This window comes from Rhipicephalus sanguineus, chromosome 5 (assembly GCF_013339695.2).
Source record: "Rhipicephalus sanguineus isolate Rsan-2018 chromosome 5, BIME_Rsan_1.4, whole genome shotgun sequence".
NCBI classification, from domain to species: Eukaryota; Metazoa; Arthropoda; class Arachnida; order Ixodida; family Ixodidae; genus Rhipicephalus; species Rhipicephalus sanguineus.
This window is the reverse complement of record NC_051180.1, coordinates 45,240,153-45,256,878: the sequence shown is the minus strand read 5'-3', so window position 1 is coordinate 45,256,878 and position 16,726 is coordinate 45,240,153. Positions and strand designations below refer to the sequence as shown.

The 16,726-nt window shown below is 46.5% G+C and overlaps 1 protein-coding gene across 4 annotated transcripts in view; it reads right to left on the bottom strand.

The window, feature by feature from the left end:
- LOC119393565 (hemicentin-2) overlaps positions 1-16,726 on the bottom strand; it is a 271,691-nt gene that overhangs the window by 172,123 nt on the left and 82,842 nt on the right. The window contains exon 1 of one of the 4 annotated variants that reach the window (XM_037660667.2): positions 5,822-5,934. The exons of the other annotated variants lie outside the window; for them this stretch is intronic. The gene's annotated coding sequence lies outside the window, so the exon portion shown is untranslated. Of the gene's footprint in view, positions 1-5,821; positions 5,935-16,726 lie in introns of those variants that run through there. 4 annotated transcript variants of the gene reach the window in all.

The window sequence follows — 16,726 nt, the reverse complement described above, 5'->3', positions numbered from 1 at the left end:
CCGAAGGCATTCGAGAGCAGCTCCGGGCGGCCTCGCGCTGCCTGCGAACAATACCACTCTCCTGGTGCGTAAAGCAGTCTTCTCCGCACGCTCGTTGATTTGACGGAAAAGACCGGCTTCTGCGGGGCCGCAGCCGACGAAAGTGGCGATCGATGCGAGTACGCGAGCGCTCGGGCAGCGTACGCCCCGAGATTCCGCTGCCGGGAGCTGCAGCGTTGGCAGCAGCACCCCAATCTGAACCGAAGAGAAATCGCGAGCGAAAGCCAGAAAAGAGGCCTCAATAGATGCCGGGGTCCTCGCCGCAGCCTCCCAGTTATCACCAGCCGTGTGCGCGAGCACACCCGCTCCTTTCGAAGACCGACTCTCTCCGCCACCTCGCGCACAGCGGCCCGCTTCAATGGGAAGCCCGCGTCTCCCTTACCACTTCTTTTCGTTCTCAACCGTGTCCTTCTCCGGAGCATCGTCTTGGTACGCTGTGTGCTCGGTGAATATTTTTATCGGTTGTTGGTGCTCTTTTGCGATATCGGCCTGCTCGGTAGGCTAGCGAGCGAGCTATTGCGCCTACGATGTCCGTTGGGAAAACTCGCTAGGGCCGATGTTCCGTCTCCGGGACGGCTGTCTCTGGTTGATGACCGTGAACGTTGACAGAATCTCGCTCCTTTTTTGTTTTTTTTTTCGTAGTGCGTCACTCGTGGATGCTGCTCACCAGACACCGAGGTTCGGTTTGCTAAATTGATTACGTCCGTGTTTTGTTGCTGATGATACCGCGGCGCCGAGACTTTTCTTTCAATCTTCCAAGTGTTCCGATACGGTATTCAACAAAATGTTTGTATAGACGCGGTACTCGCGTACAGAGTTCATTCGACTAAGTGCCACAGAACACTGTCGCGGGTGAGTCTTGGTATCATTTAGAAGCGCTGTCTAGAGAGATTGAGCGTACAGCTGTAGGTTCATCAGTGTCACAGCCCTATACCCACAGATTTGCGAACTGATTGGGAAAGCTTTGCGCACTGAGATATGCAGAAGATAAGGACAGAGTTAGAGGGGTGGGGAGATCTGCGGATAATTCCGACCGCTTGGATTTCCTTAATGTGCACTGACTTCGCACAGTACATAGGCATCTAGCGTTTCGCGTCCTTAGAAGTGCGACCACCGTGGCCAGAATCGGGCTTGTGTCTGTCGGGTTAGTAGTGGCTGAGCATCGTAAGCGCTGCGCTACCACGGCGGCTTAACAGAAGGGCACTGAAACATGTGAATGCGAAGGGCACAAAATACGGGGAGAGTTAGCTAGGATGAGGTGTTATATAGATGGGGGATGATTCTAACTCAATGAGTTTCTTTTTTTTCCCCTTAAACAGACACTCTTAAACAGTAATCGTAGCTTTTGCATTGGTTTCCCCGAACCCCCTTGTTTCGGAGGTTTATTAAGTGTGAGAGCAACAAAATGCAAACACGTGAGAATGCGCGATAAACACTCCCTCATTTCTTCTTGTCCTCCAGGCAATGATAAATGGTACAGCAATAACTAATCTAAGCGGTACTGCCCATGTGGTTCCGGAAAATGTCGCGTCATCGCCATTTATTTACGTGCCGCAACGAATAAAGAAAAAGAAAGCTTAAAAAAAGTTTGTCGATTCCGCGTGGCGTCATAGCTTCTAGCTAGGTTGATTGGGCTAGCGCATATTTAACGATCGAGAAAAGTACTCACCGCCGCTACTTATGCTTTTTCACTTCCGCATTAAGTGAGCGCAGAACGAATACAGTTTAATCTTAATCACCAGGCACGTTCCACAGAGTAATAATCGAAAAAGAAAGCGATAGACCGATGGCGAAGGAAAAGCACTAGAGAGGGCGTTTAATACAAATTACGGAGGAAGCGTTCGCATTAGGGAAATCACGGAAGTCGTCGAAGGCCAGGGGAAAATAACTTAACGAAAGTGCGAGCGAATAAGATACGCCACGTGGAGTGGCCGCCGGGTGCAACTCTTAGCGGCACCCGGGCCGCCTTTGTTCACGCAGCTACAAAAAGAGCGGTCGCCTCCCGACTTCAGGTCAGAGACGACATCGATACACGTCGAGAAAGAAGTCAAGAAGAAACGAACAATGCAAAAGAAACAAGGAAAATATTCGACAAATGTTAAGGCGGTAAGACGAAGGCGCTGGGGTGCGAGTGCGCCTGTCTTGCGTCCTTTTGCTGGCGTAGGCTTGATGAAAGAGGACTTTACAAAGAGACATTATCATTTGGCCGCTGTCGAGGACCGAGAGTCACCGCTTTTAAGTGCCTTGATCTCTTTTAAATGAGCCCGCCGTGCAGCCGCCGCCTCCACTGAGCGTGAATGTTCCGAAGCTGGAGCTGTGGAACTCGTGCCTGTTTTGGTTGCCCCGGGAAATGGAGAGGATGAGAAGAAGCGGGAGAGGGGACATTGGGGAAGGGTAATGTCGACCGAAAAGCCTACTTTTCCAAAGCAGCGAATTGTAATGACGCGCGTCGGAAAGGCTAGAAAGCTGCCATGCTTTGGGTTATGGCGGAGCGGCAGCAGCGGCTAAAGTTGGCGAATAAAAAGCGAAAACGCTTTGTCGGCGTCTTCGCGATAACGAAGCTCTTCTTTTCGTCGTTATGCGCGGTGCTGCTTACAAAGATACCAAGTTTACGAACAGCTAACACACTCTGCGGGCTCGACTCTCCGCGTTAAGGTTTCTTTATGTTTCGTGGTGAACTGGAGACGGTTTAAACCAAGGCAGCACCTCGATAGTGTATAATTAGTATTCGTTGCGCTGTTAATTCTCACGGCTGATCCCAACACATACTTTGCGCAATACTCGTGTCACTTTAGATACAAAAGAATGTGACTGATAAAGTGTACAAGAAAAGGTATATGGCCTTCTTGCACCTCGCAGCACCGATTGCTTTCTTTGCTGAGATGCGTCTCAGGTATCAAAATGGAGGAAGGGCGGGGGGGGGGGGGGTGCAAGACAATTTTCGTGGTGTTATGTGTCTGAAAAATCTCTAGTGAATATTAGGGCAACGCATAACGTAGGGACGTCATACTCAAGCCTTTTTCAACAACACCTGCCTTCAGTGTTCACAATCAGGAAATGTAAACAAGTAATTTAGCCATTATATTTCTTTTTTTTGTTGTTGTTGAACCACTTGACTTCCTCACTATAAGCGAGTCATACACTGCTACGTTAAATAACTTTGTAAGAAGAAATGCCAGCATATCATAATGTTGAGTGCACCCGGAGCCACCGGGGAGAAAGAATGAAGAAGGAAGAAAAGAAAGGGACAATGACCAGACGCCCTACCGGCATGCTAACGCAGAGAGATCGTATAGAGTAAAAACACGATCGGCCTACACTCCTACATGGTTGTTGAAAATAAGGGGCGCAGCTTCCCTACTGTGTACTGGGTGCAATTAAGTTGGGGACACAGACAACTACATATGGTCCTGTAAGCGCTCTTGCTCCGAAAGGGAGAGACTAATGGATATTATGAAGACAATAGTGTTTGCCCACGGATGCTGTGAATTGATTGTGTTTACGGAAGGTGTGCGGATGACTCACAAGGATGTGGCTCTTATTATTTTACGTTTCCTGCGAGAGACAGGTTTAAGTGACTTATGGTGAGAACTACTGCATGGAAAGGGTCGCTCAGGCGAAGCAACTGCCGGCCAGATCTGCCAGGCCAACCTCCGTCTGTGGCAACATCACCGCCACCACCATGGGGATCACTCATGGCACAGAGCGCATTGTCTTTTGTGCCATGGCCATAGCACTCGTGATGGCTTATCTCGCGTCATGGTCGCAGAGCTCTTCCGTGCCTTTGGGCTGTATCGTGTAGCTTGTATGCCTGCTTTACGTATGAATTATATCCACTCTTTTATAGGGGGAAAGTCGATAACGGCCACAGCGACTACCCCAACGTCTTCAGTTAAGAAATTTCGCAAAGTAGCATGCGCGCATTGTTCGCTTTTCGCCACCATGTTACGCACGGGCTGCTACGCGTGTTACGCATTATGTAGTCAGGAGAGCAACAGGATCAATGGCAAAACAGAAGCTTCGTACTGCATAGTCAGGTGAAAAGAAATGAAATGCTTTATAGAAAGCAAGCAAATGAAAGAAAGAAAAAAGTAGCGTCCTTGGAAATTGGGACATCAAAGACGGATGCGTTTGTATTCATTGCAAGCTCACAGGATGGCGCCCTTTCTGCCTACTGTCCTCTGAGCTCGTGGCTCTCTTTTGTACGAAAGAGAGTGAAAAGATCGCGGAGGGACCTTTCCGCAACGGAAAAGTGATGCACATTCATGCTTTGATGTTACGCTGCGCGGTTAGAGAAGCAGATCCGTGCCTCAGTTCTCCCGCAGAGGAATGCGAGCGCTGTAGGCGACAGCGACCTATCGCGAGCTTCCAGAATTTTCAAAGCAACAGCTTTTCTTTGGCGCTACACTCAGTTTTGCACTTTGAACGTACGTTTTACTGTTATAACAGTTATAATGATGCGCCCGGCAAGCGCTGCGAAATGCATCCCCATTCGCTCGCTCCCTCTTATACCTCGGAGTACTGCCAAGGCCCCGATCTAGTTCTCTATGCACGTGGCGTAAAATACGTGGATGTAGCTTTATAAGGCTTATTATAGAATAAACACACTGAACATACCAGAATGGCAGCCGACTGAGCACATTACAAAAGGTAACGTATCAACGAACCACCGTGTAGTTAGAATGAAGCTTTACACATCCCTCAATTTCTTTTCTTCCCTCGAATAGAGCCAGTCCCCTCCGCCTCTCCATTTAATAAGGCTTCCTGTGCCAATGTAATAATACGAACAAAAGTAAATACCATCAAAACGTTATCGTATATCTGTAAATGACAATGCAGAGTAGTCTGCATACAGGCACGTATCGTGTTTCTTTTATTACCGCTAAGCGTGCGCTTTTGTGACGGTGAATTAAAACCTGCAGTAGAAAACGAATGATCTTAGGAATATGCGCAACAGCAAAAAAATGTATACTTTCGTAACAACAGCCAAGCGTCTCCAGTGAAAACAATCTGTGCCATCATACTGCAGGGATGCTGAACGTATGTAATGTGCTAAGCCTACTTCAGCTGCATTTAAAGGAAATAAAGTACAATACGGATCACAGAACACATGTAGAACTTCAACGGTTTTATTACACAAGCGTTCGCTCTTCGATGGCTGGCGTTTCCTTCTTGAATGTAGCGTGCGTAAGAGGAGGGCAACGGGCGCTTTCCGAAACGCAGCTCCGCACACACACACACACACAAAAAAAGATATGTTGCGCAACTTTTGTCAAACCTGCACGCACGATTCACGCAACGAGCTTCTGCCTCGACATGGTCGATTTCTGGCTATATTTCGTAAATTTAGAGGGGTAGAAACGACGATACAGAAATCGATCGCTTGAGAAAGCGAGACAAGTTCACTGCCGTACAGAATTGCGAGATAAAACGTCGCGAGGGACGAAATAAATAAGGGATTGAGCAAGGGACGCGGCGGCGCCTCTGCTTAGGACTGGAGGGCACCGACGGCGATGCTCAGGATTCGCGACAGGCGGTACGGGCGACGGAGCCGCAGAAAGGCACGCGGCTTTATTCGGCTTTACGGACGATATTTCGCGGCTCTTCGAGGGGATTGAGTTTCTTCCGTCCCGACTTTTTCTCGTCCAGTCAACTAAGTCCTGTCCAAGGGGTGGCACTAAGCGGAAACGTTGAACCTCCGCAGAAAAAAACGAAACAGAAGCACGACAAACGGAAAAAAAAAAGAATATGGTCGGAAACGACCATGCGACAAACTATATACCTGTTCGAAGCCTCCAAATTCCTCTGGCACTCTGGACACGCGCACGCTTTTTGACGGTGCGCTCGCCACCCCGCTCGCCCACTTCAGCCTGTCGCTCGGACTTGACGCAAAGCCCTGCAGCCGCGGCCGGAAATGCAATTTCTACGATGGGGCTTCCGCAGACGGACAAGCGGCTTGTCACGCGTCACCGTTGCCGCAGATAAATAAAAAGGCCGTTTAAAGGGGCCCGCAACACTTTTTTAGCAGGGTCAAAAAGCGCTGCCAATCGGTAGTCAAGGCTCCCGAGAACACGCGAGCCAAATATTATAGCGAAGCGCGCGGCCTGGAATTTACAATAAATTCTCAAAGTCAGCTGAAAATCGCTCCATCTTCTCTCGACAAATGATGTATTAGTCCGCAATATATGACGCGATTGTCGGCAGTTCCACCATTGGCTGATGTTATAATCACGATTATTACCCTCATTACCTTCGTTGTTAATTTTGAGTTCGATAAGTAGATAATATGCATATTTATATTGTGTCATGCCGTTAAAACACCGAACAAACATTAATATTAGCACTTCCGGTCTCACCGACAGCTCGTCTGCTCGTAGTTGCGTGGTTGCGTTTTCTTCACCATGCGCAGTGCCGAAATCGTGAATATTTCTGTGCTTTTGACCATCGCCGGTTGCCGTTGAGAGTGGCAGCCGTTCGAGTGTTGCCTCGTCAGCTGGAAACTGCATCGTCGGCACGTTCTCACGACCGACCGAGGCAGGGGCGCAGCATTTCTCCGATACGAATGCTGGCGCCGGCTAGTTTAGGATACCTGTGTTTGCTGTATGGCGAGAGTCCCGTTCGCTGTCTGTTCAGTGTGTCATCGAGCCGTACCTCGGCGTATCCTCCCCGTAGTCTCACGTTCCCGAGAAACCGCGACACAGCAACCAAGCAGACTCGCATTTTCACGGAAGCTGCAGACAGCCGGGCGATGGGTCCACGCCGGCCCCTTTCTTCTAGTATTTAGTTCTTTGTTGTCAGCCCGCACTCGCTGTGCGCCCGCATTCGAAGAGCAAACAGCATCGAAGTACCGCCACTGGGAGAAGAGTGCACGCAGCTTTGCCTTGTTGAATACGATTCGAGCGCGAGCAGTACGACGAGGCGGTGTATCGGAGTGTGGTTCGAAACCCATCTCAGCTGTCATTCGTTCCAAACGCGCACGCAGGTTTGCGTCCATGGTCGGCAGAGCGACGAAAACACTACGGTAGTTCGAGGTGCACACCCAACATTACCAAACCGACTCGCAGTTTTCAAGCACGCGCGATACACGGTGCGATGGGCTCCGCTCGACGACGACCACGCAAGCCGACCGGAAGTGGCGCCACAGACCACGTGGTTGCGCCAAGACGCCAGAGAGAAAAAAATGAAGAAAAAAAAATGCCACCGGCGCTGACGTAACTCTTGGGCACCTCCTCGCACCTCCACCCTCCCTCCCTCCACGCCCCGCGCAGCTTTCCGCACGCTGGCGGCGTTGTGTGGATGGAGAAAGCTGCGGAACGTGATTTCTATAATTTGGTAACACCACATAGATTTGACGGATTCGAAAAATTTTTGCGGCATATGACTCGTGAAGAGTCATACGTCAATAATGAGACTATTCCAATATAACCCATAAAGGTGTTGCAGGGCCCCTTTAAGATGAAAACTGTGCGCATCGCCCTTCAGCGTGTCTTGTTGGTTGGCGTTGTCTGATTTTACTTCCATGTTACTATATCTTTATTTGGCGCATTTGAGCAGAATCTCGTACAGTCTTTCTCGCGCGGGCAAGATTATCAACATGTTAAGCATCCCATAGGTTGTCACATATGTTAGCAAATACGTCACGGGCGATAGCCTCGCTGTCTTTAACAGCGGATATGACTACGCCTTAGCTTGGTAAAGCGCAAGTGCTGATCAGTAGAGCTTATTAATAAAACCCCAAAGCTGCTTGGTGCTGATAGCGCGAAAGTACAAGCATGGTTCACTTGGGCTTTGGTTGGCAGAAAGCAAACACTGTTCGGAAGCACCTAGGTCACGCTTAGGCAATTGTAAATTTCTATATTGTGTGGGAAACGCGCGCACCGGCTATCTCGAGATAGCGCCGCGTGCTGCGCAGTGGCGGTGCGCGTGACCCACCTCAGTGCACTGCAAACGGGTTTGAGCCTTTTAGGGAGTTTCGGGCTCGACGCATAACGTGCATCCAAAAGGTACTACGCAAAACCCCCTTCAAAAAGAGGTTCAAAAGGAGGTTTTATTTACATCCTTTAAGGGAGTGATTAGACGGAACTAAGGAGGTAAATTTGTGTTTTTATTGAACTCATTTTGAGGGCTTGAACGGAGCGCATTGGAAGTTTTTCTGGTTCTTTTGAGAGCTTTTAAAGCCTCCTTTTGGAGGTAATGTTGGTGTTTTTATGTTGTTTTTATGTAAGCCATTTTGGGGGCTTGAACAGAGCGCATTGAGAGTTTTTCTGCTTCTTTTGAGAGCTGTTAAAGCCTCCTTTTATACGAGGCCCTAGAGCGGTCGCGAAATGAAAAAAAAAGAAAGTATATTTTAGGCAGTATATTACGTTTATCGGCCAATTTCCGCTACTATTCATCGCTAGGACATAGTAGAAAATGGACATCAAAGCATTTATGCACAAACATGACATTTGCATATAAGTACGCACGACACAGGAATCGAACTCGCGACCACACGCACTCAAAGCAAGCACTATAACCATTACACCACAGCGCCACCACTTGCAAGCTTGCTTTTTTCGTGGGCTTATATATGTACCAATGCATGTACAAAGCGGCTGGTAACTCGTCCGCACAACTTCGAACTTCTGTTCTTGTACCATCGGCGTGTGTTTGCTCTTGCGGAAGGTCAATACATAATTTGTGGGGCGTCATGCAGGCCGAGCCGATCGACGTAAACACCCTCGGCTCCGAATTCTCCGGTTCACCGTGTCGTACCGCTAGAAAAATTATAAACGTGTGCCCTCTTCGCTCGCGCTAAATTCGTGAATACCAGCGTGACAAAGGTATCTTCAGAAGAGCGAACGTATGTGCATTCCATGAGCGTATGCTGTGGAGCAATTTTCGTTATTTCTGCAGCCGCGAACTGCGCGCGTCCAGATGCGGCAGCGTGTTCTGAGCGGTTCGAAGACCGCCTGCGTTCTCATATGAAAGTTACACACGCAGATGCCCGACTTAGAAGAACATTGTAACGCGCCGTGCATTTAATGCGCGCGTACTGCCGCGAGCTGCACGCAGGGGCAGCAGCGCGCTCTGAGCAGCTGAACAAAAATCTGTTTCCGCAATTAGCGCTTATTCGCAATGCACCCTTTAGCGCGGCCCGCCTGCGTTCGCATATGAAAATTACACACGCAGAAAATTCCAGAGTTACAAGGACTATGTAACGCGCCTACATAAAGTGCGTTGAATGCGCCCGTACAGCCGCGAGCAGCGCCTTCTGAGCAGCTGAACGCTTATCTATTTCCGCAATTAGCGCTTATTCGCAATGCACGCTTTAGCACGGCATTCAGTGATTCTCTATAACGCATATTCAGTATTTATTTGCTTTCATACTCGGATACTACCTACATTTCTTACTAATTAGCTTTTATTGGTAAGCATCACGCCACCGCGTTAAAGCGAATGCCTAACGCGTGCCCCAAGGTCAAGGACAACCTCCCCAGTTTACCAGCGACAGGTCTCCCACAAAACAAAAAAGTTAATGTACTTGCACTTCTCTCTTGTGAACGTCCATGTGTACTTGGCCCTCCCCTCAGACAGATGATGCAGTACCCATTAAAAAAAAGCGTTACCCTCTTCCTCAATGGAACAGCTGTTCTTGAGAAAATATGGTTCTGTTGAACTACTTCACCACAGCAGCAGAGAGGTTGGCTTGCTTGCAATTCAGAATTTCACAAGCGTAACACAGAAACACGAGGAGTGTAGTAAATATGCAGAAAACTGGAAAAACTATCATATGTGTACTCCCTCGTCCACCTGCACACTACGTTAAACTTTATTTATTTATACAACAGCAACAAACTTTATTTATACAACAGCAACCTTCAATTATGCTACTATTGATAAAAGATCACCCAATCTACGTTAGAACACAGTGATGACTGTCTTTCTGTTGCCTATCTTCTACAATGTGTCATAATCTGTGAATCATCTGTTCAATGTGTTTGGTAATAAAACACAAACATTGAGCAGGCAGTGTTTCAGCAATTTGTTTTGCAAGCACAAATTCATTTCTTCAATTTGCATGCACGACAAGTAGTCATACTTCAATTGATACAAGAACCAGTGGTTGTAACATTTTATTGGAATCAAAACAGCAGCAGTTCTCGTGTCAATGTAAGGATATAGGTATATATTTCCATCGTCGTGCACAGAACCTACTCCCAAAACTGAACACGTGGAACAACATATACAGTACAGCCTAAGCACTATACATAATTCACAGCAGTAAAGCAATACGAAAGTAGGGTGTAAAATCTCATCATGATGCGCACTAACGTGTGCACTTCACCGTGCCAGTATGTAGAATAATCCAAAAAAATAAGCTACTCAAGGAACTTAGTGTCAGCCTACACACGAAGGCAACTAATTAGTACAATAAGGCTAGCATCACTTTTGGGAAATATGAAACCGTGTAGACAGGCAGTTGTACAGTTTTTTATTGCATTAGTTTGCCCTATGGCATCAAAACATGTCGCACATGATTTTGGAGTTGAGTTTCCTACAAAAAAGCCCAAAATAGACCTGTGGTGTTGACTGTAGGTCCACTTTCCAAGGTGCATAAAAGCATTCAGCAATGCCCACAAAATTACAAGGTTGCCTTCATATGTTGCTGTACATATTTACTCACGGATACCTTGAAGCCATCGTAAATTTCTGGAAGTGTGCTTGGGAACTTGTCGGCATAATCACATGACTGCAACGTACCAATACTTCTCATATGCATAACAAGTACAGCCATGCTTCAATGTTTTTATGCCAGCTAGTACCATCTGTAACTCAAAAGTTCATCCTTAATTCCTCACTTGATGGCTTACGCATCATTACCACATTGAAAATAATCCAAGCACCATGGCTGCAACGTCAACTTGCAATTAGGCAATCACAGGCACTAAATTAAAAAATTCCTGTAATTAGTGACTGGTCGTTTTGCACATTGGATCCTAGGACTTGATATGCCATGAGGATGAATAAAAATTGACCACACATATATACAGCCTGTGAAACAGTCAGGAGTTCAGTTCATAGGTAAGGAAAACGTGAAAATGAAATCAGAACACATAGCAACAAAGGGGACGGAACGACGCACTACTAACAACTGAAGTTGAACATGTGCTTGGCTTTTTTAGTCATGTGCCTATATCTTTCTGTGGTTTTGATTACACTTCAGTTACTGGTAGCGCATTGTCCTGTCTGCCCCCTTCATTCCTCTATGGATGTGTGATTGTTTAGTCTTGTAATTTTTTCGTACTGTGTGTTTACATCTTTCTGTGGTTTCGATTAAACTTCAGTTGCTAGTAGCGCATCATCCTGTCCCCTTCATTTCTCTTTGCTGTGATTTTTTTTGCACCCTCTTTAACTATGAATATACACCAACTCGCCCAACTGCCCCTGTTAAGACTTATGTTTGCTGAATAACACTGGGTCCACTCAGCGTCTTTTTAAACAATGCGAAATTTTCAAATGCACACGATATCAGAAAGGTTGCACGCAGTATTGCGCATAACACTCTGCATCAGTACCAGTGTTGGCCTAAATGTGGTAAGATGTACGAGCTGTTCGACATAGTGTAAAGTGAGGCACATCAGGGTGTTCCCACAATCATGGGTGTCGACAGGGGTTTGCACAAAGGGCACCTGCCGCCATCAAGACACATCAGCACTTGACCCCACCCAAGCTACACCAATGCTCTCCTGCTCACCAGGCCGACACGTTACACCGCCTTGCACCCCCAAGACAAAATCCTGCCGACACTCATGCCCACAATACACTTGTCTTGAACACAGACTGGTGGGCAAGCAACACTTGCTGCTTTGCCAGAAGTGTATTCCTGAAAATTACACAAAAAAGAAGTCCACTAAGATTTCTGTATACATAAAAATGAATGTCTTACCGAAGATTCGCACTTGACTATCCTTATTGCAGACATTTTGTCAAAACACGAAATAAATACAAAATTGAGATGCTGCTAAGTATTTCCTTGTGAGCGTTTCACTTCGTGTGCACAGGGCGAAAAACAAACGGATGTAAAAAAAATGCGAAACACCACCAGAAGTGAACTCTTGCCATGTTTACCATTATGTGGGTAGTTTTTGATGTCAGTGAAGTTATCATTATAAGTACACTTTAATAGGGTTGTGAATGTTAGCAAGGTCTTGATTAACTGCACCTACTCTGTTTAGGAGTGAATATTGGGCAACTTGGCACTGAACCATGGCAAAAATAAACAGCGCACTTCTAATGAGGATAAACTAAGGCCTGGGCACAATAACGGCGCTTTCACCTTGTCAAATTGTGTCAACAGTCATGATACTATGTATTGACCTTGAAAACTATGGCAACATAATGCAAAACAGCAAATTAACGAGAGGGAATAAACAAGATGATTCAACAATATGGTTCAACAGACTCAACAGCTGACTTATGTCAATGCGATTAAATTAGCCTTGCACATCTCCTAATGGCTAAGAATATGCACATGTAACCTTGGCAAATTCCACTGTTGATACCTGACCAATGAAGTTGCATTCCTTCCATGCCGTTGAATGGCCGTTCCTTCTTTTCTGTTTTCGCTGTTTTCTGATTTTATTGTTTTCACTAGCGTAAATGTTTACCCTTTTTGATTTTGCCACTTTGCAGATGGCGTAGGTGTTTGCCTTTGAATGTGCACGTTTCTTCTGCTTTGTCTTTCCTACTTCTTTTTGTATGCGTATATGTTTTGCCTTTGAACGTGCACACGTTTCTGCTGCTCTGTCTCTCTTTTTGCTCTACTGGGCCTTGTGCACTTCTCAAGCTACCATTGTCGCTTTTCACTTGAGGCGCATTTTCTGTATTTTGCTGGAATAAACATTTATCCATTCATTCAATACCATAAAACGCATGTGCTTCACAATACACACTGCACTTAGCAGATGTCTGTCACATGATATGGCCGTCATTGTATAGCTTTAACATGATTTATTCGTTCTAGCTAAATGAATCCAAGCTAATGATGTTAATGTACCTTGATATGCTATTTCACTGTTCCTTGATGCATATGTATGAAGGTACAGTGCTTATGTACCTTAATATGCTATTTCAGGAGACGGGCAGAGTGCGCAATGCAAAATTGTTGCCGAAAAGTCTTTTCACTTCCTGACAATCTGTGCTTCGGTGGGTTCTCACAGTTGCATGGCGGGAGAAAGATGTTCAGGGTAGTTGACTGCATCCAAGGTAGATGCTGCAAAATGAGAGCGCACGGTCTTGTCACATGTCAATGTGCGCAAATTGACACGATGGTGAAGGATTAAAACAAACAAATGAAGTTAGAGAAAAGAATAAATCGAAAACAAAGTTGTCCTTTATGCACCTTCCTTCATGTGACAATGTGATAACCGTGGCCTTTTGCTCTAATGTATATTCCCTGAAAGCATCATGCCTCATTCATGCTTTATCGCAGGCAAGAAAATTATATCGTGCAAACAACTTTATCAGGGCGCACTCCTGGGTCGATTGACTGGTCGTATGAAGCATGAGTGATATTCACAGAAGTTCCAAAACATGCATCACACATCATTGCTATCTGAGTTTAACGACTTAAATGCGAAGCATTTGTTAAACACTTCTACGACTTTGAACGGATCTATCTACCTATATATATAGCCGCCTACGACTCATAGCTCGTGTGGTTGTTTCGTTAATGGGATGTATGCCAAAATTCGTGAGGCATGACACGACTGCATGAAGAACATGAATGATGGGTCTTAACTTGAAAATCATGCTATGCATTTCATTAACCACATGATTTACACGGCACTCCCTTGGTTCTCTTGCGACTGTTTCGTTAACTTGAAATCTACCAAAATAGGTATGGCGTCACAAGAGTGTATGACGCACATAAACGACAGTTTCTAACGTGCAAATCATGACACGCTTGTCATGTATGGCGTTATTTTGACAACATGGTCTCGGGGGCGCTAGTGACCGTTTCGCCTGCTTCATATACAGCAAAATTGGTATTGTGCAGTGTGACTGTACGTCCAACATAAATGACAGCTGGCAACATGAAAATAATGACATGCATGTCATGTACACACGCCACGCTCATGGTGCGCTCGCGGCCGGTTCGCTAGCTTGACATACACCCAAATTGATATAGCGTGACGTGATTGTGCGACGAACATAAATGACATATAGTAACATGAAAATAACGACATGTATGTCATTTACGGCATGGAGCCTGGTGCACTCACGTCCGGTTCTCTAACTTGATATCACACCAAGATTGGTATAGCGTGACGTGACTGTATGACGTACATAAATGACAGCTGGTAACATGGAAACAATGAATGACATGCGTGTAATGTACGGCATGGGTTACATGCCACGCTCATGGTGCGCTGGCGGGCATTTCGCAAGCTTGACATGCCGATTTTACTTTTCCTTTTTTTTTTGCTTTTCATTGCACTTTTCAAGCGTCACAATGTGCAGAAGGTCATCTACAGGTGCATAAGCGACGATAAGGGCCCGCAAGGAGAGAGAACATCAGTATTACTTACCATTTTTGTTCCTGACTGTGCCGAGCACGCAGGGTGCCCATCATCTGCTTGGTTATGCACAGCGGCACGCTCGCTTGAGTCGACAGGCCGTCGCGATTATCGCACTCGCAGCGCAGCGTGTCGCACTGTCGTCAAACCACGCATATCACATCCAGCGGCGAGAACACAGTGAGGCTGCAGGCACAAAACGCGCACACACGACCGACACAGCTAATCGCTTGAGAAGTGGTGTTGACAAGGCCTAGCCGGCCTTGCCTAGCTACGACGATCGCGCCGCCGCGGGAACAACTCCCTCCTCACGTTTCTTTCTTTTTTTGTTTTTTTTTTTCTTCGCGCGCGCATGCGGCGCGAAGCTTTGTCCCATTTCACTTCGGTAGCGCCTCGTCTGGCTTGCTTTTGACCTGGCGGGGGCGGGCCGAGTAGGCTGCAGCCGCCAAGGCCAAAGGGCTTGCTCGCTTCCTCTCCAGCCGTTCGGAGGGTCTCGTATATCTCTTTCTCTGGGCTATCTGTGCAAGGGATTTTTAGTGCGCTGAAGCATGCCGCCTCTTTCTTTCACTTCTTTCCCCCGCACAGCTGCATACATGCCCGCCAGCACTGAAGGCATTATGGAAAGCTTCGGAAAAAATAGAGAAAACATGCCAGAGGAAATGAGATGGGAGTTTTTTGTTCTTGGAACTCCATTCGACGAATGGCGTCATATAGTGAATTTACCTCCTTTCTTCCACATAATTTCTTAACGAAGTAAAATTGAGGACGCAGAACTTTATTACACCTACCTCATTACACCCTAAGGTAGTACTGTCCAGATGAAGGTAGTATTAAGGAGGATTGCAGCCCTTAAAACGCCCAATTCGGCTAGTTTGCGTTTGCAGTGTGGTTTAACAGGAGTAAGCTGCGTGCTGCTTGGTGACTGGTCCTTTGGCTGCCCCGATGGATGTGTACGCGGCACTTGCACTGGTTGATAGCTGCTGCCCCGTATCCTGGTGAAGCTTACAATAACGGAGAGCTGAGCTAGTTGGTAAGTATTCATTCTAAAAAGACAGGGCGTGCAAACACGGACACAAGAAAGAAGTCACGACACCACGAACGCCGTTTGTTGTGTCTCGACTTCTTTCTTGTGTCCGTGTTTGCACGCCCCGTCTCTTTAGAATGAACCCGTATCCTGGACTTCGCTGCCCTGCCTCACGCCCAGAGTGCGTTGTGCTGACCCTTCCGTATGAGCCATCTCGTAAATATACCGTTTGTTACTCTTTTAGGTCTCCGCCTGCCCTGTGTTGTCCAGTACGGGCGGGACACAGCCAAGCCTAATACCCTCTATTGACAAAGACGAAATATGTGGTATAACTTCACTTATAAAGAACACATCAGAAACGGAACATCACCTTTTTTATTTATCGCTTAGTATTTTTTGTTGACAGAAACACCCAGCCAACTAAACTTGCTTGCCCACACTTCGGAATTATCAGAAGACAAAAAAAAAAAACATCTCCACGAAGTGAATCATGACGAGTGGGCGAAGCTCGGGGCATTGTATGGGTGAGTAACCGTATGTTACCCGAGCGGTGCCCCATGTAATGTAAATTTAGTGACATAAAATGACATAAAGTGACATAAAGAGTCCACGTCAAAGCTAGGTCCTAAGGTCCATAATGTCTACGTTCAAGTCGCCGACTAGTATAAAGGGTTTGAGCTTGTAGGTGTTTTATATTGTTCTGTCACAATTATGATTGATGTTCGTCTATTGTAAACCTTTTTTTTATTCATTCACATACACACATATATGTTTCGAATATAGCAACGGTTTTCGATATACCGTTACAGCCGGCAGCGAGAGCTGACGACAGAGCTAGGTCCTAATGTCCATGATGTGTACGTTTAAGTCGCCGACTAGTATAAAAGTTTTGTGCTTGTTGGCGTTTATATTGTTGCGTCGCAATTATGGATTGGTATTAGTCTATTGTTAAACCTAATGTTTCGATATTACACGGTACTGTGCCATGAGCACGGACAACGAACAACAACGGACAAGCCTCGATCCTAAGGTGCCTCGCCCCTAAAAAAGCAAACGTCAGTTAACACCTTCGCTACGAACACGAGCTCAGCTCATCCACACA